The sequence below is a fragment of the Apteryx mantelli genome, chromosome 3 (genome assembly GCF_036417845.1).
Source record: "Apteryx mantelli isolate bAptMan1 chromosome 3, bAptMan1.hap1, whole genome shotgun sequence".
Taxonomy (NCBI): domain Eukaryota; kingdom Metazoa; phylum Chordata; class Aves; order Apterygiformes; family Apterygidae; genus Apteryx; species Apteryx mantelli.
The window spans coordinates 95,034,299-95,048,550 of NC_089980.1; the positions used below are offsets into that span (position 1 = coordinate 95,034,299).

Sequence of the window (14,252 nt, forward strand, 5' to 3'; positions counted from 1 at the left end):
TACTCCATGCTCTTCTCTTGCAGCAATGCTAAAATTTTGAAGAGTAGAAAAAGCTCAAAAGCTTATGCTGTTTTGACAGTTCACAGGGTTCCGTAGGGAATCCTGTGAATTCACCAGGGATTCCCTCCCAATGGATCGGCTCACAACTTACCTCTGCCCAGAGTGACAGTAATGAAGTTAGTTGAGCCTTATATTTAATTGGCCTAGGATTTCCTTTCACATAGATTGTGATAACTTCCCAAACTAGAGGACTTCCAGGTGAAAGAAACAGTCATCCCAGTGAAAAAGAGTAGTAAACCAAAATGGGTAACAGTGTCCATCCCAGTGTAAAGAACATTTCCTTTGGCGAGAGGAAGCTCTTACATGACAGTCTGTAGCGCTAATATTTCAGAGTCTAGTTTAAATGACACCTACTCTGCTGGCAAAATGATAATAACTACGCAGAGGTTCAGACTTGCTTTGAAGGCTTTCAGAGAAGACTGCAGTTATATCCTCTATAGCCTTGCAGTTCTCATAAAGAGGTATTGATGATCAGCTTTGGAAAATTTTTGAACAGTGCTGTGAACATTTGTTGACAAATTTAGGTTGTGTACCCTTTAAATTTTTGCACTAATTAATGGTATGCACTTACCTATTAGTATTCAGTTTGTATTCAGTCACAGGAATGAAAGGACTTTTCCATAATTAAATTAAGTTGCATTAATATAAGCCCTAATACAGCACTGAGTATCACGATGTTTTCAGTTTTCCCCACATTGGCACATTCCTTGATATAGAGGTACATACATTTAGAAATGGTAGGACAAAATGAGTGATCATGCTGTTTTTCAGGGGAACATACATTCTGTAACAGAAAACAGCTTGTACAAGATATCTCTAAAAAATAGCTAAATTTTTGGAATAGTCTGTTCAAAACTAAGTAAGAAACTGGAAGTAGTTTACAAGAGCTTGATAAATGTATAGAATATTCTGCTGGTCTATTTTCTATAAATAAATGTCATATAAATTGAGGTACTGTGTCAGTGAACTGAGCTGTTTTCGGCAGAGCTCCTTAGCTCAGTGTGCAGTGTTGCATGAACATGGCTCAGCTGCTTCTAGCCCTGCAATGACTGCTGTGCTGCCAGCTCCAGTATCTCTCTGTACCATACTCCCCAACTTTCCCAATTACAAGAGTAGCACAGCAAGCGCATTTGGCTCCATACCTACTCTCTAGACATAGCCCTAACCAACCACAGGTGATGATCTTGGAAACTGAAAATCCTGTAGAAAAATAATTGATAGCCTTACATAATAAACCACATTAAAAAAAAGTTAGACATATGTGCCATGCTACTCACTGAAGCTCCCTCATAGTCAGCAGAGAGGGACAAGTACTTTCAGAGGATGATTCATCCCATCCTAAGAGAGGGGCCCAGAAAGGGCAATGAATTGCTCTCTGGAGATGTCTTTCCCTCCCTACCAACTACAGGGAAAACTTTGAAAGTAAGCTTAGTTTTTGATGGCTAAAGTTAGGTGAGATGAAACCCACTCATGAATACATTTTGAATGTCTCCAGGCTTACTGCTTTGGGTTGATTACAGTGTTAAAAGTAGAATCATGATTCTGAGTGATAAAATACTGCTAAAGAAGATGGGAAAATATGGAAGAAGGTGAGAGATGAAAAGATGCAAATTATTCATGGCAAAAAAAGAATAAGTACATAAAATAAAATATACTGTCATATTTGTACTCAAATCTAAAATTTTAGATGGCTTCACAAAGAAGGTTGCCTGGCTTTTAAATTAGCTAAATGCATAACAATCATCAGAGGCAAATCTCTAGTTTCACTCACTGACTTCAAAGAAAACTCAGGGATTTCAAAATGCAAATATTTAGAGGGGATATTCCCAGACGTATTAATGTGTAACTGATCAGTAGCTGAGGATTTGACTCTAACACCAAACAGTGGTAGCTCTGGCATGTCTATGTTTCAGAAGGAAAAGCTAGCCTTTCTAGGTCTCCAAAAGAGACATAAGCCCATGAGTAATTTGTAAGATTAAGGTACCACAGTACCTTATGGTATGGCTATATTCTAGTCACTGGACTGGAAGTCTGGGACGAATCCAAGTCAATACAGGTCTATCAAAGAATTGTAGGGTAATCTTTCAATAGGAATTATATGTGCAAATATGAAACTCCACTGTATAGTTAGAAAAAGGATCATTTCCAACTTGTTACAATTAAGATAAAACTTTCCTATGAAAACATTTTTCTTAGGGTTGGGAATGGTCTTAAAATGTTGATGGTGGAATACAGCCTACTACCTTTAGCAGGTTTGCAGCCAGTAACTACATATTTATCTGGAAAATTCTAATGGTGTAGTCCTTAGTCCTCCTTCAGAAAGGTTTCAGTCTAAACAGGGAGTAGTAAATTCCAAAGATTTGTTCTCTTCCATTATATCTACCATAAAAGTCTTACCACAAACATTAGGGCTTTCACTTGAATCATATCTAAGATTTGATAATGGCTCAAGAAGCATTAGGAAGCATGAATGCCTAATTCAACAAAAATAAATCAGATTTTAAAGATTCCAGCAAGAGTTTTTAATGCTAGAGAAACCTTTGTAAAGGTTTGCTTTGTAAAATAAGGTGTAAAAGCTGGATTAGATTAAGTTGAGTTATCATGTTAGTACATACTGGCTTTCAAGGATAGAGGAACAAACATGATAAAAGGTTCCTGCCATGAAGACTTAAAAAACTTAAATAAAAAGGGGTAAAGGACAGATCCTTTTCAGTAAATGGTCTGTCAGAAATGAGTATTTGTGGGAAAGTGGTATATATTTACCTTCACCCAAGGTATAATTCCCTGAACTGACACATTCTTCTACTCCTTGGATATTAACTTATTTTATGGTTTTGCCATAGACTTAAACATCTTCTCACAACAAATGGAGTAGTGAAGTGTAACAACAAGTGGTGAAGAACTGTGGGAAAGCTGCATTATTGCTTACTGCGCTATATCTATTATATGAAAGAAGAGAGTTCTTCAATTTTCCAAACTGACAACTAAACGCTTTTTATAAAACATTAAATTTACTTATGGTTTCTATTATTAGTACCTCTCTGTAGTTCTAAAGGCTCCTAAACTTTGCTTTTTAACTCCCCTATTTTTTAAATCAAGTATAAAGGTAAAGTCTACCAAAGGATATAGTTGCCATGTCGGACAGTGTTAAGATGAGTGTTTAGACACCACTTATGTCTTACAGCCCTCATGCAACTGCAGCTCAATGTCTCCAAGCACTGTGGAGCTCATGCACTAAATCACTCAAGCCCTGACACTGCCGAGGCGCTCAGAGCTCCCACTCACTCACAAATGACAGCAGTCTTACCCTGCAGTGAACACCAATAAACTTTCTGAGAACATTCCTGCCAAATCAGACATCACACATGCATAAAATAAAAATAAGAAGCAGGAAGAAAGACTTTCTGAAACACGGGTTAATGAAATTCTCACTTAGGAGACAGACAACCCCCCTGAATTTGATTTATAGAAAGTATTAGAATTGAGACCCTTTGTATCCCTAGAGAATCCCATTAACCAGAAAGTACTTGCTATTTAGGCAGACAACTTTCTCATTTCCCCCTCTTGGAACTGTTCAGTTTTCTTTTAAATAATTATTCAGCCAAAAAGCAAGCAATTGACTCCACAGGCCAATGCTTAGTCCACTCTTCTGTGAAGCAAGGGGGTCAGGTTTAAATTGTTCCTCCATTAGCTATTTAATCAATTATACAAATTGACAAAGTTTCAAGATGAGAAAGTCACTCATTTCATTTCCAAATAACCATTCAGTCAGTAGTTAGGGCACACTTCTGGCCTGAAAGAGCCCATGAGTGAAATTCTTTTTCCAGCTCAAAGTGTGGGTATGTTTTTTAAAAGGTCATCCACCTAAACGGTAAATGCACTAATTCCTGGATACTTGGGTATTAATTAGCAGCTTGTTCGAATTATTTTGACGAAGAGGCAGGCCTAGCTTATGTGCTTACTTTCAGGGGACAGTAGACACCTTCCCCACTGCTGAAAGTAGACGACTTGAAGGTGTAAGTTGTAGGTTTACTACTGATCCATTGTACTTCCTTCTAGTTACCTGCCTTCAGCGTGCTGATTGCTCTGAATCCCACTCTGGTGTGTCTTCCTACACTTTGTATGGGGAGCCTATGTGCCTAACTCAGGGCTGGAAAACATGTCTCTATAAACAGCGTATCTGTTGGTTAGGCACCGCAATGCCTGGGGATTGCATCCAAAAATAAGTTTGGTGACTAAAATGCAGAGCAATTCTTTACTTCACTTTTGATGTCCTTTCCCCCCACGAGATAAAGCATCCATATTTAAGTGTTTAAGATCTGCACACAATTGCCCGGGAAGTTAAATGGCTCAGACTGGGTTGTGGTCACCCTGCACACAGCAGAGCATCATGTAAAGCCAGGACACTGAATGGGTGGTTAGGTGCAGAGGGGAATGCTAATCACAAAGCCTGTTTTAAATTCCTCCAAGCCAGAAGTTCAGTATCTTGCTTAGGATTTTAAGGAAGTGCATCCATCCATCTGGGATTCAGATCCTGCTACCAAAGCAGACATAAAATACTTTCCCTTTTTTTTTCAAAACTGAATGGAGGACAAACAGAAATAGAATAATGCTTTTCTTTTAAGATACAGGCAAAGGGGATATGTTGGTGCTCCACTAATAACTGTGATTAGATTAGTTGTCCAAAATGTCAGAAGCCTAAATTCAGTTTTGCCAGTTCTCTGCTCTGGCTGTAGAATTGCAGCCTATTACTCCCAGACACTATTCAGAAATAAGACATTTGCCACACCTGTCAGAGCCATGACACTACATGGTCAGAATGGAAGAATTTAAGATTTAGTTGCCCACACAGAAGGGGTGAATGACTCTTTACCTAGTGCCTGAAGCAATTGCCCTGGGACAGGGTACCTGGTTGCAATTCTTACTCCATGAACTGGCAAGATGAAAAGATTTAAATAGTCCTTGATAGTCCTGGGGATTCATACAAATAAAGCTTTAAGACTAAATTTGAATTAGGAATTAGGCAACTCCATGGCAAGGTGACAGCAAAGCAAGGTTTGCTGTTCAGACCCTAGGAAACTACACTGTCATTTCAAGTTGGAGCAGTAGTGTGGCTTTGAAGTGAATCTCAATTACTGTACATTGGTCTGGTTTGCAGACCACTCTTGGTGAGTCTGAACTACATTTATTTTGAAGGCAGCTAAATTGGGAGCTCTGCTTACAGTCTGTACCAAACGTACTCCAACCTTCAATGGGGACAAAAAAGGTCTGAACTAATTAGTCCTTTGAACAGCTTCAGACTATATGCAGGGTAGTAACATTTGGTCCAAGAAACCAAACTAAATCTAGTCCAAGGTAAAACACACTAATCACATATACTTTAAATATAGGGACCTCAGCACAAGCTGCTTTGATCTACTGATCTGCACCTATTGTGCTGAATTACTTGCTAATATAGACAGATACATCCAAGTCACATTTTTTTCTGTCTAAAACTCTTAATGGATTTAGCTATAACTCTCTGTGTGGATTTTGACCTCAATCATCACAGATAATTGTTAGTGAAAACTTTAAATTCCCTCTTTTTCTGGGACAAATAAAATGACTTTTCTATAATTAAAGAAGAAGTGACAATTTGGGAAATCGTGCGAAGGAAAAGATGGAAATACAGAACAGCAGTAAAATGAATCTGAGGCATAAAAGAAACAAAGGAAGGAAGAAAGCATCACAGATTATTCATCATTCATTTTTCTGTGTACCTCTTAGGTTTAAGGGAAAACAGATTTTTGTTCCCCAGTGATTAACGTTGTGTACAAATATGGTAGCAAAATCATTATTTGAGAGAGTGAGTTATCTCTTCAGCTCGTCTTTTTTGCCTCATAACAAGACTGAGAGGAATGTGGTGATGTGCAGTCTAATTAAATTTAGGCTTATTTGGAAGTGTCAAAAAGTGGATGTTGTGGGATGAAGGAACCTATTTTAATAACAGGTAGTCTCCAAGTTTCAGGTTTCACTTCTAATGGCATATGTCTCTATATTTCATAATCACATCTTGGAAATGTGCAAAAATTAACTGTGCTGGTATCTTCTTTGGTTATCCACTGATTTACTTCATAGGCTTCAGCAACTACTCTTTTCCTTACACTGAATTGAACATGACTCATTCATACTGTGGTTTCTGCATACAGGCACATACAAATCATTTTACTATTTATTTCAGTCATTACATGAAATTAAATTACTCCCAGTGGTAAGCCAAGTACTGTCAGTTGTGTAAAAACTCACAGCCCCAAATTTCTTTGCAGCACTTCTCTGTTTAGCTCCAATGTGCAATCAGTTTGGAATTCTTTCACAATGACTATTAGACTATTAGACTTGAACTGCCTTCTCTGGAAAGAGCTAAAACCAGATGTAATTATTGTTGATAATGTTTTCTTGTTATGATTGCTTTAACAATACAAATAGTCTCAGCTGCTTGCACTTCCCTACCCTAGGGCACCTTTGGAAAGTGGACTCTTCATCTCAATGGGACCTTAGATAAGTACATTTTATCTTGCTCTGAGTGTTCTAACTGTCAAAATATTTGAAATGTTACTTTGAAATTATCTTATTATTGCTTTTGCCTTAAAAATGTTTCTTCCCAATTCTTTGTTTAGAATCTCGAATGCTTTCTGCAAGCCAACATGAGAGCCAGTGCTGGAGACCCAGCAGGCATAGAGAGAAGGAAGAGAGTGCAGAAAGATATGTATAATACATTCAGGTTCAGAGAGGTCAAGTAATGGGGAATTTCAGCAGTCTTCCCTGGAAAGCTTTATTGTGGAAGCAGCTGACCATTCCTTTGCTCCCCACACATATTACTCAGCAAGGGTAGCAAATAAGCAGCTATAGAAGAGGCATGGAGAACCTCCAGCAAGCAAAGTTTGATTCCTTTCCTGACCTCCTCACTTTTACAACTCTAAAACAAGCTATAATATTCAATTTAGGACATCAGCTGTCTCTTAGCATCGGTGGTTGAGGCAAATGCTGCTTGGGACAAGCATTTTCATTCACAACACGCCTAATTATTACAAGTTTTAGAATTAGCAAGTTTGTTATGCTCCAAATGTCATTTGCTGAAGATTATCCCATTTTCTTTCTCCATTCAGTTAAACAGTGTTGTTTAAAAACTCTTTTTTAAGTCTGGTAGTTTGCAAGAAACTAATTAGCATTCGTGTCAGAGCAAGCTTACTTTTTTTATGCTTAAATGTTGGCCTTTAAACTATGGGTATTTAGAACTGCTGTATAATAGTTTTAAGCAGCTAGTTTGTGAAAATCTTGTATTGCCAGATAAAATAAATCTTAAAATCAGTATAGCCTAGATTGATAGCTTCAGTTATTTAGCTGATAAATTTTATTCCAAGTATAACCGTACAGGCAATAATAATTCCTTGTTTACTTTCTAAGTGTAATTGCATGTCCTCCTATTCCATTTAAATGCAATATTCAGTAGTAGTGACCACAACATATTTCCCATTTCAAATCCTTAATTTCAAAAGTTCATGATTTCCCATAATCCTTTCCCTCTAAGCCAAGACTTTCACTGCTTTGCCAAAAAATATCAAGGACCTAAGTCTGCTAGAGTCAGAGTACTTGTCACAAGAGTAATTTGATGTACACAATCAGTTGATTTACTAGAATGTGCACCTTCAGAAAACTCTGCATATACACAAATGATTTCAGGATTATTGCCTTCAATTAGCATAACCTTAAGGAAGGTCTTTCTGTCTTTATAATTGAAGCAATTGAAGGAACTTCACTAAAACCCTATTCTGTCAGAATCTGCAGTTCCACCGAAATCACCATGCTTCAGGAAATTGAGTTAACTTTGCTGAAGTATTGATTTGAAACAAAACCTCAGAAATAAATATTCTAATGGTTTCTAATTTGTTAGGATATGTATTGCAATATTTTTGAAGCCTGAGTTGAACATTTCAGTTAATCTAAAGCAATCTGGGGAAGAAATTTTGTTTTCTGAGGACTTCTAAATAAGTGGGTTTTATTTCAGTTCAGAAAGGAGACAATTTCTGTATATCAGAAACCTATGAAATGTCACCCTGATAAGTGCAGGAATCTGCTCTTGAGCCTTTATGAGCTGGCTTCACCTTATGGTGTCCGGCATGGTCTACTCGCCACCTGCATCCATCTGTCCTCAGTTAATAATGTGTTCTTGGTACTGCTGTAGGTACATGACTTCCTAAAATGTGGTGACTCATCTGAAGATAGCCTTAGAACATACATGGAGTTAATGCTGCTTAATTTTTTAGAAGATAATTAAAAACATTTTGAACTCCTACCCAGTGTCTCCATCTACAAAATGGGTGAGAAGAGCTGGAGGAGGGACTGTGAGGAAAGCTACACAAAAAGGTAAACAAGACACTTAGCATACACTTTATTCTAAGTATGGGCATATTTAAATCAAAGTAGTTTTCAAAAAGTAGTAGCAAAGTAGTTTAAAAATCACCAACTTTAATCATAGTTTAAATCAATAAGAAGAACATCATGTACGAAATGACTGTTATTAATCTTGGACTGCATTTATGCTTCTATTTTCTTAAAGAATATTTAAGTGCCATTCATTATTAACATTAAAGCATATGAATCAACAATGAAATATAAGCTTTATACAAAATTTAATACTACTTTTTGCAAATCGCAAAGTCTACATCTATGTAATTTGTTCAGATTTTTAATTTGTGTCTTCTAAAATGATGAATGATGTTTAATGTTTTAAAGTTATCATGATGCTTTGGGATGGAAATAGATTTAAAGATTTAATAGATTTAAGAGGAAATAGAATTAAAGTGAAAAAAGTATTTTATAGATTACATAGAACAATAATAAAGGTGCTAGATAAATATAAAATTTATAAAATACATTCTGTATTAAAAAAAGCCAATTCATTTGCTAAGCAACAGAAATTGTTTTAAGGGAACCGGTTGTTATTTGCTCATTTCGTCCTTTAAAGTTTAGACCTAATAGATCTCAGCCTCTCATTTCTATTCTCTCATTTCTAGTCTTCTGTTGGAAAGGGGGAAAGGGGTTTTTCTGCAGTTTCAGCTCTGAAATATTTTCTTCATTTGAAACTACTGTAGCTGCTGTCATGGATATACCAGAAGGAAGAAGACACCTGCGGAAAAAACACTAGACTTATGAACAGCTGGATTATCACATTGTTCAGTTGGTGACTTCTCCTAGTTCAGTAGTTTTACTTACTTTAAAGTTTCAAAAGGAAACATACTTTTAGATGCTGTTTTTATTCAGTTTAAATGAAGATAATAGGTCATAGTAGGTTTAGGTTGTAGTAGCAGACAATCACAATTACAGTTTTAATTTTAAGTATATTTATTTTAAAAGAGTAATAGAGTTAAGTTAAATAAAGTAATTTGTTATACAGAAAATCTATTACAAATAATTGATTTTTATCTGTTATTTATTTCATTTGTTTTCTGACATTTTCTGTCACTGACATTGAGTGATAGATGTTAAGAGGAAAAAAAATTAGTATTGGAATGTCTCAATTTTAGCTAGCTATTGCTTGCTGTGCATGGTTAAACCATCGTCTACTATCAGATCAAAAATGTAGCATTGTGTGTTAAAGAACTATAAATGAGACTGTTTGTTTATGGATTAAATCTGTATTCCAGGACCAAACATCTCACAAGATGCAATTAACAGCCTCTTTACAAAATTAAAAAAAAAAAGTATTTAGTGTGAAAGCTTTTTTTAAAACAAACAGAAAATATTTGTGTGTTATTAATTCATTTTGCTGTGCTCAGGCTTGTGAAATACAATCACATATTTCCAGTAGGACATCCTTGAAGGACTAAATGTCTCAGGGGACTGGTAATCACATTTTTGGAGCCTTTCACCTCTAGTTCACTGATTCAAATACAGCCAACATGCAGTAGTGATGGAAAATCATCGCCGTCTGAAAGCTGGTTTGTGGTCTGTGTGAAATGAACTGGTTATTTCACTCCATTTCTGAGCGGATCTCGAAACGCACGCTGCACTTTTGAAAGCACCGGTCCTGAGGGTACCGAGCCCCCGTCAGGATCTGGCCAGCCCCCGCGGAGCCACCACCGGGGCTGGCGTCTTTTTGGGCGGCAGTGGCAGAGACGAACAAGGTCCCCACTGGGATCCAGTTCCAGGCAAATTGCCTCAGCGTGCTGACCCTGTAGAGCAAAAAGACCCGTAAGGACCGGGAAGTTGCCAGTGAGCAAACGTCTGCCCTCTATCGATGCCTGGGCCGTGTCCAGCAAAGCTGTGATGAGCTGGCAGCTCTGCATGGGGTGCCTGCACTGGGTCTTTCCATGCTATACAAATGGTGAGTATTGACCGAGCTTCCATTTCTGCCATTCCAGCACTTTTTGTTAGCATTAAATATACCTAATTTAGTAGAAAAACAGCAGAAAGACACCACTTAGAATACTAATTTTTGCGAGGGGAGAGTATATCCTCGGGCCCTTTTTTAATGAAGAGATATATACTTAGTTAGAAACTGTTGTTGTTGTCATCCTTTGTCAAGACCATGTCTAACATATTCTAGAAAACATCTCTGAAAGTAGTTTTCCCTGTTAGCTACAAATTAACTCACTTCCTTGTTTCCCAGTGAAGTCTCCTTTATTATTTCATTTCCTTTACATTCCTCTTCACCAGAGATACAGCTCTTCTTAAGAAAATATACACAACATCTTTTCTCAACATTTAATGCATTGGATTATGAACTTCCTCCGAGGAAAGAAAGAAAAGTCTATTTTCATTAACCACTAAGTATAAAGTGGGGAAATTAAAACATCCAGGTGTCATGTCAGCTATATACATTGTCTTCTATGATGTCACATTTGATTTTCTTATTTTATTACTTTGACAGCATCATATTAAAATTTTGCACAATGGCACAGTACAGGTCTTGAATTATTCAGTTTATGAGTGCACTCTAACAGGAAGACTATTTTGTATTTCTTGCCATTTCTAGAAAACTGACATTTAAAAAAATGTAAAAGGAAAGGGAAAATGATCACTAATAACTAATTACTAACTTGAGCTCGGCAAAGGTAACCTCATTTTAGTATAATATCACACAAATTAAAACCAGATTAAATATAACACACAACGTATTTGAAAAGTCATTTGAACTGTAATTCTCAGAACGACATTTTGGCCCCAGTGAAATCAATGGCAAAATTCCAATTCATTTTTAGTGGAGCCAGGACTTCCTTCTAACTGAAAAAAACCATACATTTACAATATGTTTTTTTCGTAACTGTCTGTCAAAATTCTTGTAGTATCTAATTAGATTATCTTTACCCATTCTTTCTTCTAGAATTCAGTCCAGATCCTAATGCCTACTGAAGTCAGTGGGACTCTACCATTGGACTCCCATGAGGGTTGGATCAGACTCTTCAAGTTAGAACTTTTTTGTATAAGTTTTGCAATATTCTTTCAGGTTTTTCCTTGTGTATTTTCCAACAAAGACTGAATTCTGACAGCTTTCTTTCTTGTTTCAGTTTTATCTTGGTCTAGTGTTAAACAAGTTCAATCTGTAATTTGTATCAAATAACATCAGCTGTAACCCTTTTCAGAGTGACCAAATTTGTCTTTTTTTCATTACAGTTTAAGGTTATTTTAAAATCACTAAGGATATTTTTAAATCACTAAAGTTGGAAACATCTGCTCTCCAGCTTGATTAAATTCAGCTAGTCCTTTCATATCTGAACCATAAAACAAATAATGCCATTTTAAGAAACGTGCAATTTCCACAACCTAAAATGAAATTTTAGTGGTATCAGTTGTGAAAGCATCATTCAAAGGCAAACCCTTTTTCCAGTAAACATGACTATTATTTACCTAGTAGGGCTCAATAAAACAGACCATAGCTATACACATATTTTTCTTTCTTACATGAATTATTCCAGCTGAGCTGTCGGAGTAGGTGAGAACTGCAGGCTTGACTCCAACTCAGAATGGTTAAGGCTTGGAATATTCCATACAAGACACCAAATAAATCCTTCCAGCTACAGTAATAAGGAAAAACATGAATGATCTTTTCACATCCCCGTTCCACAAAGATGATTAGCAGAAATGTGTCTTTGGTTTTGGTCACAATAATGTCTGCAGAGAATCTCATACTGGTTTAACTGGGATCAGAATCATGACCATAGTGATATCAAGAAATGCACTTGTATTCCCTCAGAAATTTCTGTGGTTTATTCAAGAGTTTAGTTTGTAGTTAAAAGAATATGTCTTGGTGTTCCTCGTCTCTCTTCTAACATCATTGTTCAATTCCAATTTCAGGATAACAAGATTGTTCTATTTTCATTATAAACAATGAAAGTTGTTTATGGGTCATTTACATTATTTTAGTTCACCTATTTAGCCTGAACCTAGTCTGTTTCAACATGTGAATCATATGGAACAGCATTTTTTTGTTCTTAAACACACTGTTACACACTTGTGTCTCTTTCCTACTGATAAGCAAACATTTCAAAATGTACTAGTGGAAACAAGATATCACAATTGAATAATATTTCATTCTGCAGTATCAGTATCAGTCTGTAAATATTCTTCCAGAAGTAAAAATGCAAGTGCTTCAAGGACCAAGGACCAAATCCTGCTGTCCTTACCATTTACTGCTCAACCTCTACTCAAGCAGACACCAGTCAAAGTCAAAGAAAGGTACTTACACAAGTGCAGAGTAAAAACTGACAGATAATATAGACCTCTAGCTAGCCCGTCCTAATCAAAGGCTTCATGGTTTAAACACTGTTTTCAGAAAATAATACTGACTAAACTGAAATCAGAATTTCCCTTATAACTGTTTGTGGTCTGAAAGAGAACAAGCTGAGGTACTGGAGTATTAGTGATTAGAGGAACTCTATTATTAGTGATAGAGAAACTTATTTCCATAATAGTGTTTAAATATTATTGTTTCAGCCTACCACCACCATCAGTCTCTTCACCTACAGCAGTTAAGACATGATGAAACCTTGCTGATGACTTTCACAAATTATTTTCTATATTACAAACAGAAAATTTACCATCAAGCAAACTGTGCAGAAATTCTAAATCTAAATCTATAAATCTACAAGATATTGTACATTATTTGTGTGCTGAACTGCCAGAATCCCTCTACCCAATGCAATGCAGAACTAAGGAGTCCTCTATAACTGAGACAGAATGCTAGAAAAAAGTACAATTGAAACATTTGAAAAAAACCCTGCAAAACCAACCAAAAACTCCAACAAAAATTAACAAAAAGTAGGAAAAAAAGGAAAAAGACATGTTTCCTCCCAGCCTCCTTCAGTCTTAAGTGTTATCACAGCACCAGCTTCTGGAGAAGGGAGCGAAGATTTACTGTGAATCTTATATTCGTACTTGTTGGCTATTTGGCAAAGAGGCAAGAGGTTGTTCTTTTTTTTTTTTTTTAAAAAAAAAAAAGCAATTTCCAGATCTTTAACATTACTGTGAGCCAGCCATGCTAAAGAAAAGAAGGGGGAAGCGCTGCTGCCATAACAACCCTTCGCCAGGGAACTATTGGGATACAGAGAGTTACTACACTACCTAAAACCAACCGTGTGCATCATGACACATAAAACCAGCAAACGCTTCCCAGCCCCAGCATCCTATCGTTTGCACTCGCTGCTCTGTGCAGCGAAAGCAAAACAGACACAGACTTCTTTTCTCCCCCTCCGAGCCTCTCTTTAATGTATTTATTTGGGGAGGGAGGGAGGTGTATGAAAAGTCCCTCCGGGCGGCGAGCGCTGCCCCGGCCGCGGCCCCGTTCGCTGCGCAGAGCCGCGGCTGCCCCGCGGGAAGGGCCGCGCTCCCCTGCGCTGCGCTGCGCTGCGCTGCGCCCGGCGGCCGCGGCCCCGGGGGGGGGGACCGGGACCCTCCCCGCACCCCGGCGGCGACCCCGGGGGCGCAGCCGACTCTGCCGAGCTGGGTGCCCCCCTCCCCGACATTAAAAGGGTCCTTACAAAAGTTCAGGCGCTGCCGCCTCCCCCCGAGCCGCCCCGGGCAGGGCGAGGAGCGCGGGGAGGGTGCGCCGAGGGGGGGGGCCAGGGGCTCCCGGCCCCGTTTGGGGAGGGGGCTGGCGGTGCGCGTGTGTGCGTGCGTGTGTGTGCGCCTTCCCGCCGGCGAGACCCCCGTGGGAG

At 37.9% G+C, this 14,252-nt stretch overlaps 1 protein-coding gene across 2 annotated transcripts in view; it reads right to left on the reverse strand.

Moving 5' to 3' along the window:
* FUT9 (fucosyltransferase 9) overlaps nt 1–14,252 on the reverse strand; it is a 106,804-nt gene that overhangs the window by 92,210 nt on the left and 342 nt on the right. Inside the window, exon 2 of one of the 2 annotated variants that reach the window (XR_010883901.1) lies at nt 9,876–10,271. The exons of the other annotated variant lie outside the window; for it this stretch is intronic. The gene's annotated coding sequence lies outside the window, so the exon portion shown is untranslated. Of the gene's footprint in view, nt 1–9,875; nt 10,272–14,252 lie in introns of those variants that run through there. 2 annotated transcript variants of the gene reach the window in all.